Source organism: Nannospalax galili, unplaced genomic scaffold (assembly GCF_000622305.1).
Source record: "Nannospalax galili isolate Female #2095 unplaced genomic scaffold, S.galili_v1.0 scaffold373, whole genome shotgun sequence".
In the NCBI taxonomy this organism is placed as follows: domain Eukaryota; kingdom Metazoa; phylum Chordata; class Mammalia; order Rodentia; family Spalacidae; genus Nannospalax; species Nannospalax galili.
This window is the reverse complement of record NW_008332085.1, coordinates 194,043-208,071: the sequence shown is the minus strand read 5'-3', so window position 1 is coordinate 208,071 and position 14,029 is coordinate 194,043.

The window sequence follows — 14,029 nt, the reverse complement described above, 5'->3', positions numbered from 1 at the left end:
GCCCTCTCTTACCAGTTGCCCAGCCCTCAGAACGCAATGCCTTGGAAAACCTCCCACACAGCCAGCTCCTGACTTCCAGAAATGCTTTGCAGTTTTAGTTTCCCTTCATGGATTTCAGTGTTCCTGCATCTGATGTGTGCTAGACAGGATAAAATCATTTAGTAAAGCTCTCCAGTTTGGGCTGAATAGTGACAGTATTCCCAATCCCAACACTTCAGAGGAAGAGGTGAGCAGATCTCTTTGAATTCAATGCTAGCCTCAGGCAAAGACAGAGGTCCAGACCAGCCAGAGCTGTGTAGTACAACTCTCTCTCTCTCTCTCTCTCTCTCACACACACACACACACACACACACACACACACACACACACATGCATGCACAAAAGAAAGAAAAGTATAAATAAAATCATTTGGTGAATTATATTCCTCAGCTCAGAATAATAGTGACTGTTGTTGATACATGTGACAGCATGAGAGAGACAGTTAGCTCCCTCTAGACAATATCCTGTGTTAAAAACTTGATAACATTAAAAGTTTGAATGTGAAGATAGATTTTCCTTTTAGTCTTGGGCTATTCTGTTCTGACTGCAAGTTTTCCACCTGTGTTATCTGTTACCAATCTGTGTTCAGTAGTAATGCTTCATCATGATCTGATTGTCCCTTCCAGGAGTTTTTCCATTTACATCCCCTCCACCACCACTTTTCCCTGATTTTGTGAGCATATATTCATTATACATAGATAGGTTTAGAGATTATCATGGAAGGAGGGGCAGAAAGACTGTAAGAGCCAGAGGAAGGGGAAGAGGGCAAGAGTGGTGTGGCAGACTGGTGTCCAGGCGATGCTTGAGCTTGAATCCTGAACTCATAGCAACTGTATTTACCTGCTCAAGACGGGGACAAGATTGGGCTCATCAGCATTTGTTTTGACCCCAAAACTGCACTCTGCACGCATGTCTACTGTTCAGCAAAAAACAAAGTAGTCACATGCAGATCTCTTCAGTGTCTCTCCTTCCTCCACACAGATACTTTTTATAGAACTGTTCCATGAACTCCAGCCGTCTCATTCCTTCCTGATTCTAATGAGAATGTAGTCTGTGCTGTTTGTTGCACACAACTCTATGTGATACCCTGGGGTGTTGACTTGAACTATGAGGATCAGCTCAGGTCCCTCTTGATCTAACAGGCCCGTGCTCTGCCTCATGTCCAATACTGGAAAGCATCGCTCCATCTATTTTTCCATCTTTGCAGTGTTACAGTGGGAAGAGAAGTTCAACCTCAGCACTTCACGTGGACAGAAAGGGAAGTTTTCATTACTGATTTGTCTTCATCCTTTGTTTGTCTTCTTTCAGCTTTCTCAGGAGGAAAACGTTCCCAGCGTTGTAACGGTCTTAAAAGTTGAAATATTGATGTTTCTTTCTTGAATCTCTTAGAAGTAGCTACCCAGTTTTGGTGTGAATTTTAAATGCAGCGTAGATCTTACTGAATCTCAGTAAGCCTGTTTCTTTGTAGACAGTTCTAATGGCTTAAAAAAGTCTTCCCTTATTAGTTGTTGAAATCTTCTTCTTAGAGTTCCGTTTCATGATTTTTCCTTCTCACTATTCACATTCTGAGGTTGATTTAAACTTGGATGAATTATAATTTCACCAAAACATGTTCTCTCTAATAAAAACAAAAGAACAGTATCTAACTTTGCATACTACCCTTTTATTAAAATAATTTTATATCTGTTGTCTAACTAGGGAAAGTGTAATTAATATCATTATTAAATCTGAATAAATTGAAATCCTGGATTCACAAGCTGATGTGTTGAGGAAGGTTGACAAATGTTGAGTCTCTCACAACTTTATTAAATGAAATAATATGTATATGTACCTCATGGGGTATAGCAGAAAGAAGCAAAGGATTATAATGGTTCTATGGTCAGGAATAAACATTGCTTCACTCATTATTAGGTCAAGCTTGACATCTTCATATTTACCCAATGACACACGGACATGCAGTAGAAAACAGATTTCTTATTTGGGGAGATACTGCTATTCACACAGAAATCAAATAAACCATGAGGCAGTCAAAGTAATGTAATAGCAATTACATTATTGAAAGTCAAAATGTGTAATTCAGGTTTGAAAGTTCTGATTGTATGGTAGTCAAAATGGTTTATCTTGAAAACCCTGCTAACATAATGAAATATTAGGGTTATCCAATACTAATGCTTAAATTTTATTAGTCACTTCTTATGCATTGAACATGTAAATATACATCTCATTTACTGTCTAAATTTACATTTAGAAAACATTTCCCAGCTGTTTTCTCAAATTCATATCGTTATAATATAATGTCTAACAGGTGAATACCCACCAGTCTTGCCGACTCTGAAGTATGTACACTTCTTTCAATGCCTCTGGCCTCCCACTGACTTAGAATAAAAGAGAGGACTCTGGGACTGATCGTTTGTACCTGGTGGAGAGTGTTATTATAGTTGGTATATATAATAAAGTACAGACATTTACGCTGCATCCCACCTACCATCTTCTTACTTGTTAAATTAATAATGTGATATGTAGCTCTTTAAAAAGTGTACAAGTGACAGAATAAACTGTGTACAGATGGACAGATGCCAAAAGTTAATTTCCGCCGACAGCCACTGTGTAATGTGCTTGCTTTCTTGTAAACAATGAAATGTCTGCTTTGGAAGGAAAGTTTTAAGAATATGAATTTGTTGAACATATATCAAAATACATCAAGAAGCAACATACATCAAGAGTCATCAACTCTGGTTGTAAATGAAACTTAATTGAAATGATGTTTCTTTATATTGAGGCAAGAGAACAGGAATTAATGAAGTGGTTCCAGAGATTAACACAGGAAAAAGAGCAACCAGGGAAAGACTGGCAGCTCAGCGACTCTGGGCTTCATTCAGCTAAGGGAGCATGCCCTGAAAAGTCTCTGCTTTATATCAACTAGGAGGAGGTAGGTACTAGTAAATGACCACAAATAATCACTGTGGACCTCCTTTCCTTACTTTTTCTTCTTGCCCTATGGGAACCAGGACACATGGGAGGCTGGGCCACTTCTGTATACCTTGCAACTCTCCCTCAATAAACTATCTCCTTTCTAAAAAAAAAAAAATGATAACATTTTTGGTAATACTTATACTATTCCTGTACCATGTGCTATATTAGAAATATTATAAACATTATTTTAAAGCTACAATTCTGTGAGGAGCTTAGCGGTATCCTGACAATTTACAATAATAGTGAAAGAAGAAAATAGTTGGTCATTGAAGACTCCAAGATTCAGTAACGGGTTTTATTCCGAGACCAGCCCCAGTGATACACGTGTACAAGAACAGGAAAACAAATACCACTACCCATGAAAGATTAGAACTTTTGAGACTTTATTTCCATGGGAACAGCCTGGAGGGAATCCTTTCATCCTCTCCTGGAATATTTTATCAAAAGCTTCAGCTTGAGCCACTTTGAAGTGATTCTTCCAATCTCCAATCATGCCTGGAAAACATGGCCAGATTGAGTAATGAGTCTTGACATCTCTCCTACTCCATCTTTACATGTCCTTAGCATCTGCTTCATCAGGGCCATGTTATTAATAAAGTGGAATAACCAGTGACTCCTTAGAGAACCTTCTGTCTTGAAATAATAGGAACACCTGCTTTGCTTTGGTGGAAATGATTCCCTAACTTCTCTCTCCTGTGCAGCAGGTATACAATCTAACAGCAAACTTGAGCTTTATCTTCTGATAGTCCCAGATCACAGCTACTTCTCAGCACTTTTACTTAAACCACACTATCCAAAGCAACAGCATTTCCATGTCAACTAATACACATTGTAATTAGTATCTCTAACTTGGAGTGTTGGTGTAGACAATTTTCTCACAGTGCTGTGGGGCCAGGCTCATCCTCCCGCCAGCAGCCATGTTGACCCTTCCACCCCCTGTGGGAGATGCAGTTACTTCTCTGAAGCTCCCAAGACTTCCAGTTTCACTCAGACAAAGTGGAGCTCTAGATACTTCCATGGTGTTTCCTTTCTAGCTCTATCCCTTCCTTCTGACTATCATACCCTCACGAATCCATTCCAGAAGATCTTCAGTTGTGTCCTCAGTGTGCTGGATAGTCTTAGTGTCACCTTGACACACCTGGGTTGAGGGAGCCTCAGTTGGGGAATTGACTCCATTGGACTGGCCTGTGGCCATGTCTGTGGGGTATTTTCTTGATTGTTGAGTGATCTGGGAGGGCCCAGCCCACTGTGGGTGGTGCCACCCCTGGGCAGGCTTACCAGAGTTGCATAAGAAAGCAGGCTGAGCAGGACCAGGGGAACAAGCCAGTAAGCAGCGTTCCTCCATGGCCTGTCTTCCAGCTGCTGCCTCCAGGTTCCTGCCCTGAGTTCCTACTTTGCGCTCCCTGATGAACTGTGACCCAGGAGATATAAAATAAAATAAACCCTTTCCTCCCCCAAGTTGGTATTGGTCAGAGTATTTTGTCACAATGCAAAAACAATGAAGAAACAAACTAGGACACTCCAAAATGCCAGGTTTTCCCACAGCTCACACTGTGGTTCGTGCTCACTGCTCATGAATGCCCCTTTCTTTGATATCTCTATGTCTTGTTCTTTCGGATCCTTGAAGTACTTGCTCCAGTGGAACTGTCTACGGTGCCCCGCCACCTTTCCACTTAGTACAGTACATTTCCTCTCCTTGGTGAGATGTACTTAATAGCAGTAATAACTTTGATATACTTTGCACATTTCCTTTTTGTATCTATGTGTGAAATGCATATCTAATGTATTAAAAAGTCTTAAGTTGCCAAAAACTGTTTTAAGTTTCTCAAAGAGCATCAAACATACAGGTATACTCAATGTATGCTTGATAAATGGATTCATGAATGAATGAGGAAGGTTCTCCTTCTGTAAATGAGGGAAAAATAGCATTGGAAATTACCCAGCTGGACAACGATGGTTGCGGATTGGAGCCAACAACATATACACTAGGAGTTGGGCTTTTACTTAGCTTGTTGTTCTGTGACACGGAAGTTAATCTTAACTCCTTAAATAAATTAATAAAGAAAACAAAGAATTCTTATGTACATACATTACTAATATACCATATCCAGATAATATCCATTAATTTATGTGAATATACCAGAATGTCACATATGTAAATGGCACACTATAAACACCCATTGTTACTTTCGGGTGCATTGTTGTCTTCCTTACTAGAATGGGTTTCATTGTTGATTCTTACAACATATCTGAGTACTAGTAAGCCAGACCAAATGTTGGGCTACCAGAAGATCAGTAAATTCAATATGGTTTCCACTGTAATGAAATAATCCGAATGAGGGACATGTGTATACACTTTATATGTACACATATAAAGTTCTAAAAACAGCTAATTCAAAATTTGACCTAACTTAGAGGTGTAAATTTCTCCTTGTATTCCTCAGTCAGATAAAACCCAGGATAGAACCTGAAAAAGTGGCAGGAAGCCACAACATTAACTGAGGAACTATTAACAGATGATCACTGCTGGATGAAGGAAAACCAATCTTCTTTAAGAGAGTGATGCTAGATAGGCTGACCAGGCTCCAGTGAATAAACACACCAAGGGACAGCTGAGTATATAAATTTGACTCAATGGGCCTTAACACATATGACAGACACACATGGCAGGCTATGGGGGGTTTCTGAGAGGGGAGAGGGTCTAAATTTGATTAAGATGTGTTATATGAAATGCACAAAAAAATCGATTAAAAACATTTTTAAAAGATTTCTTTTAAAAAAAAAGAGAGGGGGGGGGATGGTTCAGCAGTTGAGAGCACTGACTGCTCTTGCAGAGGACCTGGGTTCAATTCTCAGCACCCACACAGTGGCTAACAACCATCTAGAACTCCGGTTTCAGGATATCTAATGCTCTTCTGATTTCCTTTGGCATTTCATGATATGGAAGTACTCACACACATGCAGGCAATACACTCATACACATAAAATTTAAAAAGTAATAAGTAAAATATTTTTTTAAAGAAAGAATCTCATCAGGGGACTGGAGAGATGGCTCACCACGTAAGAGTACTGGCTGCTCTTACAGAGGACAGGGGTTTGGATCCCAGCACCCACATGTCAACTAACAGCCAGGGGATCTGGCGCCCTCATATGGTATCCACAGGCATTGCTTACATGGGTGCACTTACATACACACAGGCAAAACACTCATGAACACATAAAATAAAAATCAATCAATCAAAAAATAATTTCCCCAAACTCTGATGTGTACACTGTAAGACTTCTATAACACAGTGCCTCAGACTAGGTGGCTCTACCTTTTGTGTTAAAAATTAATGTTCTCACAGCTCTGGAAGCTGGAAGGCTGACATCAGGGTGCTGCTCAGGCCTTTCCAGTTTCTCTCCTAAGCCTGTAAGTGGCCAACTTCTCCTTTTGTCTTCACATCCTCTTCCCTCTGTTCCTGAGGACACCAGTCATATTGACTATGGGCCCTCCACTCTGTTTCCAGAAAAATTCATTCTGAGGTACTGAAGGCTAAGATTTCTGAATTTTGTTGGAAAAAATTGATTGCAAACATCTTAATTGTGATGATATCTTCACAAAAGTTCAATCAGACTAACCAATGGCTGAACTCAGGTTAACCTCACTCTGGCCCACATTTGCTGCTGCTTCTAAATAAGGAAGCCCTAATGTGTCTCTGGCACAGTTTGAATAATGTTCATTAGACCTTAAGTTCATATTCAAAACAGTTACTGTTTCAGTGCTAATGACTTGAAGGAGTTTGATATTCTGAGTTGCAGGACGCTTTGGCATATTGTAACTTGGAGGCTGAAATGTTGCCACCACATGCTGATTATTCAAACTGAGTCAATAAAATGATATGTTGTTTGGATATATCCATAATAAACATTAAACAATAAAATAGAATATATGTTCTGTGCCAGGTACTCCCTTTGAGAATGAAAATATTCGGAGTCATAGTAACAACAATTGGATAAAGGAAAATTGCTTAAAACTAGATTCATCACAGCAGCTGAATATTTCCAAGTCCAGGCATCTCCCAGTTCAGTTGAGAAAAGTGGCTCTCTAGAAACTAAAACGTAATTTTCTCTTGTCCGAATGAGAAGAAAAACAACTAATGGATTGTAAAAAGAAGTCTACTGATTTCCTTTTTGCTGAATCTCATCAATGCTTAATACATCTTTAGTTTATAAAATAGACTAACTATAGGGCTGGAGAGATGGCTCAGCGGTTAAGAACACAGGTTATTCTTGCAGAAGACCTGGGTTCGAAACCCAGCACCCACATGGCAGCTAACAACCTCTTCTGACCTCCATGGGCATTTCAGGACACAGGTGTTTTTATATTACATGTAGGCAATACACTCATACACATAAAATAAAAATAATAAGTAAAAATTTTTTTGAATTTTTAAAAAGAATAAACTATAACTAACAAAATTAAATTTAAACTTGAACTTGGATCTGCTCATATCTTCCAGATTCAGTAAAGGATGGAAATTTAATCTAAATTCTGAAGAACGGTATCACCCTTTTTGCCTTTCTCTGTCTTTCAAAAGTTTTGCTTCACGTATCCATCTCCACGTCCTGTGTCCTGACACACTGAAGTAGTGAAATGTGGTGGTTATAAAGTTAGTCTCTCTCATCAGTGACCTGATTTCCAGTGAGGTTTGTGGCTTATCAGCTGTGTTGTGGCTACACTATTCTGAGGAAAATAATTCCCTAGGATAAAAGTAGACTGCAAAGCAAAGGAAATCTATGCCCCTCACAATGACTGTTATAATTCAATTACAAATGACTTATGCAGTCAGATCAAGCATTTTGACATAAAAACATTAGAACTACTGTCATTCCTATCCATCTATTCTACATGACAAGCCATGAGACTCTGGAAGAGACTAAACTTCCAGTAAGGTGGAAGAATCTCTCTGGAAAAGGAGAAAGGACAGTTGTTCTCACGGAATTGTACCCTAAATTCTGCATCTTCTCCATTGTTTCTCTGCCAAAGAGAAATTTGTCATCAAATTCCAAGGCCCTTCTCTATCCAGCAAACCTCTAACCTTTTGGCCATTACATAACACCTTTCTACTTACACAAGATGTTTTCTCTCTGCCAAACTCTAATTCAAAATAGGAAATCCAAAACGGGATAACTACTCCTTTTAGGCAAAACCATTAGTACTAGTGCAGAGAATCAGGAGCCTCATAGTCTGGAGCTAAGAAGTTTGAGGTCATCTGTCAGCAGCAACAATCAGATTCTCCAGGAGGCCTCTGAGTTCATCTCACATACTATTCCCTAATCAAGCTTGAAATACTTCTGGAAACTTTTCCCCACAACTGCAACACTATGAAACCATACTTACTATCTACTCCAGACAAGCTAGGAGGACTAGTCATACTCCAGAAGATAATCCACAACCAAGGGAGGGGTCATGAGCCTGAAGCAATCAAATTAGGGTGAGAAAGTCATTAGATTTTACAGCTACAGAATAATCCTCTCAGTCCTGATGAGCTCTGCATCTTGACCTATTGGGACAGCAATGCTGACACTTTCAATACCATTTGCAGCATTTAATGGATCAATTTCTATGACATGATACCGTGTACATATTTGATTCCACATATTAGAGATTTTCCTCAGAACTGATGTCTAAGAGACAGAGAGTCTCACACTTTCTCGTAGAACCATGCCTCCCCTTCTTTTCCACTGGGGTTATTTCTGTGTGTATTATTTTCCTAGGCTTTTCTCTTTGCCAAGTCACTAATCAGGCAGCTCAGACATGACAATCACAATTCCACGCTCCTATCCTTAGTCAAATCAAATTTCTTGAGTGCCTAAAGCCAACGTCAGTACCATGGAAAGATTCCTCTGTGGGCAAGTGAGAAAAATTGCTCATCTGAGCAACTGATAAGCTGAAAACCATGAAAAGTTCTGTCTTTAAGGACTATTTTAAAATTGGACATTTTTTTCATGGCTTGGAAGGAGCTGTGCTTGAGGACTGAATCCAGCTCTTCTGGTTCTAATTTCTTTCCCAGGAACTGACCGATCTTCTCTATACTTCTTCGTGTGTCCTAAAAGGAGAAAAAGCTCAGATGAGAGAAAGAGAAAGACTATGAGAAAACAGATTTGAAGGAGGAAACTGGGTGGGGAGGAAGGGAGGACACAAAAAGGGACACGAAGAGAAGTAGTATAAATGAGAAAGGGTTGAATTGGATGTAAGAAAGAGAAAGAAGCAAGCAAGGGGGCGGAATTATCTACACTCTGGGAACTTGGAAAGTCATTTACCTGTGGGCCTCTAAGAGAGACCCTGTGATTTTGCGGGGGAGATGGTATGTTGGAGACATGGTCTCCTATAATCCAGGCTACTCTGAAATTGTCTGTCTGGCCAAGGCTGATCTTTAACTTATGATCATCATGCCTCCGTCTCTACAGGGATGTGATTACATGTATATGCCACCATCATGTTAATATTTAACAAGAATGCAGATGACTGTTAACAATGACTAAAATGCCCTACATTTTTTAAGGCAATGTCTCACTCTGCCTCCCTATTCTGGGCTTAAAAACATGTACCACCATGCCATTCCTGCTCTGGGATTTTCAAATAGACTTGTAGAAATACTTCTAGACAATAAGCTGATGTCTGAAAGGTGTAAATGAACTTGACAAAGATTAATGTTTACTCTGATTAATACTGTTTTAACTCTACAATGAAAAACTACACTGAGTTTTGTAACAATTACAAAATAATCTCAATAATTATTATTTGGTGTTTATTCCTGGAATAGTTTGTTTCTTTTTGTTTTGCTTTGGAGACAGAGTTTTCAGTGTGTGACCCATATGAGCATCAAACTCACATTTTTCTTGCCTCAGCATCCCAAGCCCTGAGATTAAAGTATGCACTACCAATGACTGACTTCTAGAAGATAGTTGTAAGAAAATAGAACCTTAGAAAACTAAAGATTTTGTTTTGAATTTTAGACCTTCCCCTTAGAGACATAATGGTTTTATAAAGTTTTTGTTTCTTTTTTATTGTGTGAGCTTCAGTTAATATTTAACAAGCAGCCAAATGACCACTAACAATGACCAAAAAAAAACATTTATTGAGCAATTTGTAGGGACATTTGCAGGAAACTCTGCCAGCATGCAGCTGAGATAACAGAGCTTTCTGGGGAAACAGAATTTCAAGATAAGGTCATAACACAAGTGTAGCAGCTATGATCTTAGCACACCTCCAGAGAGTGCCAGGTTCCGGCCTCCCTCTGGCATAGTGACTGAGAATGCAGGGGACTTCCTGAGAGCACAGGATCTTGGCTCTGCATTGTGGTGAGCGTCCTCTAATTGCGCCATACCCATCCCCTTCCCTGGGATTTTGTGAGGCCCCTCCCAAGGCCCCAGGGCAGATCTTGCTTTGGTAGGCTAAGGCTGAGGTCCTAGCAGACAGCCTAAGAGGGTGGGTTCTGACCTCCATCAGCATAGTGGCTGTGATCTCAGCAGGCCACCAGAGAGTGCCGGGTTCCGGCCTCCCTCTAGCATAGGGGCTGACCAACTGACAGTCCCCAAAATCGCCCCTCCTTAAGGAATTTCCCAAATTTTCCCTGAGTTCCTGCTAATAGGGGTCCAAACTTAGAAAGAAACCTCAGTGTACCTGACTGGAAACTGACTTGGGCTTCTGTGAACGCTTCTGAATAGCTGATCTGAAGCCATCAGTTTCCTCAAAAATAAAACCTGAGAGAACCTGAAACCTATACCAACCAGCTTTACATAACCAATAAAGAAAGGACATAGGCACCCTGATAATACAAACAGAAGCATATTTCAAATTAATTCTCATATCAGAATCATAAACAACAAGAAATTCATGTGCCAAAATCACAACAAAAGTGTTAGGGTTCCAATAGCAGCCCCCTCCCCCTCCCCAACAGGGACCTACAAACTCTGCTGAGAAGCAGCCTGCCTTTCCTCTGACCTCCAAAGATAAGCAGAGTTCCTCTTATCTTAAGAGGAAAAGAAGACACTTCCACACCCTAATCCTACCTGCTTCCCCCTCCCTGATTCCACACCCTAAAGCCCTCATATGTAAAGCCCCAGCTCACAACCCGTGGACATCTTCTTCTTTCCTGGACATCTTTCCCTGACTCCCTTCCCTTCCCCCTTCCCCCTTCCCCCTTTCCCCTTCCCCTTTCCCCTTTCCCTTTCCCCCTTCCCTTCCCTTCTCTTCCCTTACATTCTTTCCCTTCGTGGACATCTTTCCCTTCCCGAGGGAAAGGTGCCCCGAGCGAAATAAATCTGTGAGGATTCCATCTGAGCCTCCGTGCTTCATCCAACCGCTCATGCTCTCCATCTGCGCCGCTCGCTCCCGCCCATTCTCTACCTATCAAAAAGAATAATAGGATGGGAAGCCAAAACACTATTTCTCAACCAAACACCACCAGTCCTGTAGAAGAGTTCTACAAGCAGAACCCCCTAGGGATAACCCAGGACGCTGAATTTAAAAGAACATTCATAAACATGATCAAGGAATTCAACGAATTTAAAGAATACATGAACAAACAAATCAAAGAACTAAAAGAAGATCAAGATAAACTTTTGAATGAATTCACAAAAGTGATAGAATCATTGAAAAAACTCAGGCAGAAATGAAGAAGGAAGTGCAAAAATAAGCCAACTTGAAACAACAGGGGAAAGCCTCACCTCTAGAATGAATGAAATGGAAAATAGAATATCAGCACCAGATGGTAAATTTGAAAATTTGAACCAATCAAGCAAAGATTATGGAAAATTATAAAAAACACAGGAATGGAGTATGCAAGACATGTGGAATACCAAGAAAAGACCAAATCTACATATCATAGGAATAGAGGAAGGAGAAGAACTTCAGGTTAATGGTATTGACCAGAACTTAAACAGGATTGTAGAAGAAAATTTCCCAAAATTAAGGAAAGACATCCCCATACAAATACAGGAAGCACATAGAACACCAAATAGGATCAGAAAAGAAACTCCCCATGACATATCATAGTAAAAACACTAAATGTACAGAACAAAGAGAGAATACTGAAAGCAGCAAAAGAAAAACAACAAGTCACATACAAAGGAAAACCCATCAGAATTACAGCTGTCTTATCAATTCAAACCATGACAGCCAGAAGAGGCTGGACCAAGGTATTTCTAGTTCTACAAGACAACAGATGCCATCCCAGAATACTTTGCCTAGCAAAAATGCCTATTATACTTGAGGTGGAAAGAAAAATCTTCCATGACATGAATAGCCTGAAAGAATACATGTCCACAAAACCAGCCCTTCAAAGAATACTTGAAGCAATACAGAGAGCAGAGAAACAACCATACCTCAAGGGCAATGAAAGAAAATAAATAAAGGTATAATCAAGGAACCACAAAATTAGACAGAGAACACAAACAGCAATCAAAATGACGGCAACCGATACATATCTTTCAATAATAACCTTAAATATCAATGGACTGACTTCCTCAGACAAAAGACACAGGCTCAGTGAATGGATTAAGACACAAAATCCATCTCTTTGCTGTCTGCAAGAAATCCATCTCACCTTCAAGGACAGGCACTACCTTAAGGTAAAAGGATGGAAAAGAATATTCCAAGCAAATGGCATGAGGGGTTGCACTTCTATTATCTGACAAAATACACTTCAAAGTAAAACTAATCAGAAGAGATAGAGGGTCATTTTATTCTGATCAAAGGAATAATTAACCAAGAAGATATTACAATCCTTAACATATGTGTACCAAACTCTTGTGCACCCAAATTCATAAAAACAACACTACAGGACTTTAAGACACAGATTAACCACAACTCAATAGTAGGGGACTTCAATACCCCACCGTCTCCATTAGACAGATCAACTGGACAAAGAATAAACAGAGAGACATCTGAATTAAATGATACCATACATCAAATAGACCTAACAGACAACTTTCAAATATTCCACCAAAGCGCCAAAGAATAAACTTTCTACTCAGAACCCCATGGAACTTTTTCAAAAACTGACCACATCCTGGACCACAAAATAAATCTAAACAATGGCAAAGAAATTGAAATAATTTCATGTATTCTATTGGACCACAAAGCAATAATGCTCAAAATCAACACTAGACAAAGCCCTAGTCACTATACGAACTCATGGTGATTAAGCAACACACTCCTAAACATTTCTACTCAGAACCCCATGGAACTTTTTCAAAAACTGACCACATCCTGGACCACAAAATAAATCTAAACAATGGCAAAGAAATTGAAATAATTTCATGTATTCTATTGGACCACAAAGCAATAATGCTCAAAATCAACACTAGACAAAGCCCTAGTCACTATACGAACTCATGGTGATTAAGCAACACACTCCTAAACAAGTCAAAGGAGAAATTAAGAAAGAAATAAAAGAATTCCTGGAGATTCCATAGAAAGGTCTTCTTCCCTGGTAAATATGCACCTTGACCCCCCACACACACCCTGAGTAACTCCAATATCCCCAACTCCACATCCTGTTCTCCTTCTACCCTTGGTCACAGGCCCACTTTTGCTCTTAGCACCCCAGAACTCTGAACTACACTCAGCTCCTCCTGATGATGAGCTCTCCAAATCGCCATGCCCATCGCCCTACATTGGGATCATGTCCATCCCCTCCCACCACAGCAAGGCTAGGTTTCTCTGCCATTTAGTAAGGGCCCAGAACTTTCTAGACTGCCTGAAAGTGCCTGAATCCAGCCTCAAGGTTTGGTGAGCTTTCCAAATTTCACTGTGTCCATCTCCCTACATTAGGACCACCTAGAGCCCCTCCCACTGCTTCAGGGCTAGGCTTCTGTGCCTTTTAATAGGGGCTCAAATATTTACAGATTGCCTGAGAATGCCTAAATCCACATTCCACCTGACAAACTTCCTGAATAGTGCTGTGCCTGCTGACTAGAGGGGTCCAGACATGAGGAGAAAATCTGAGAGCATCTGATTCTCACCTGA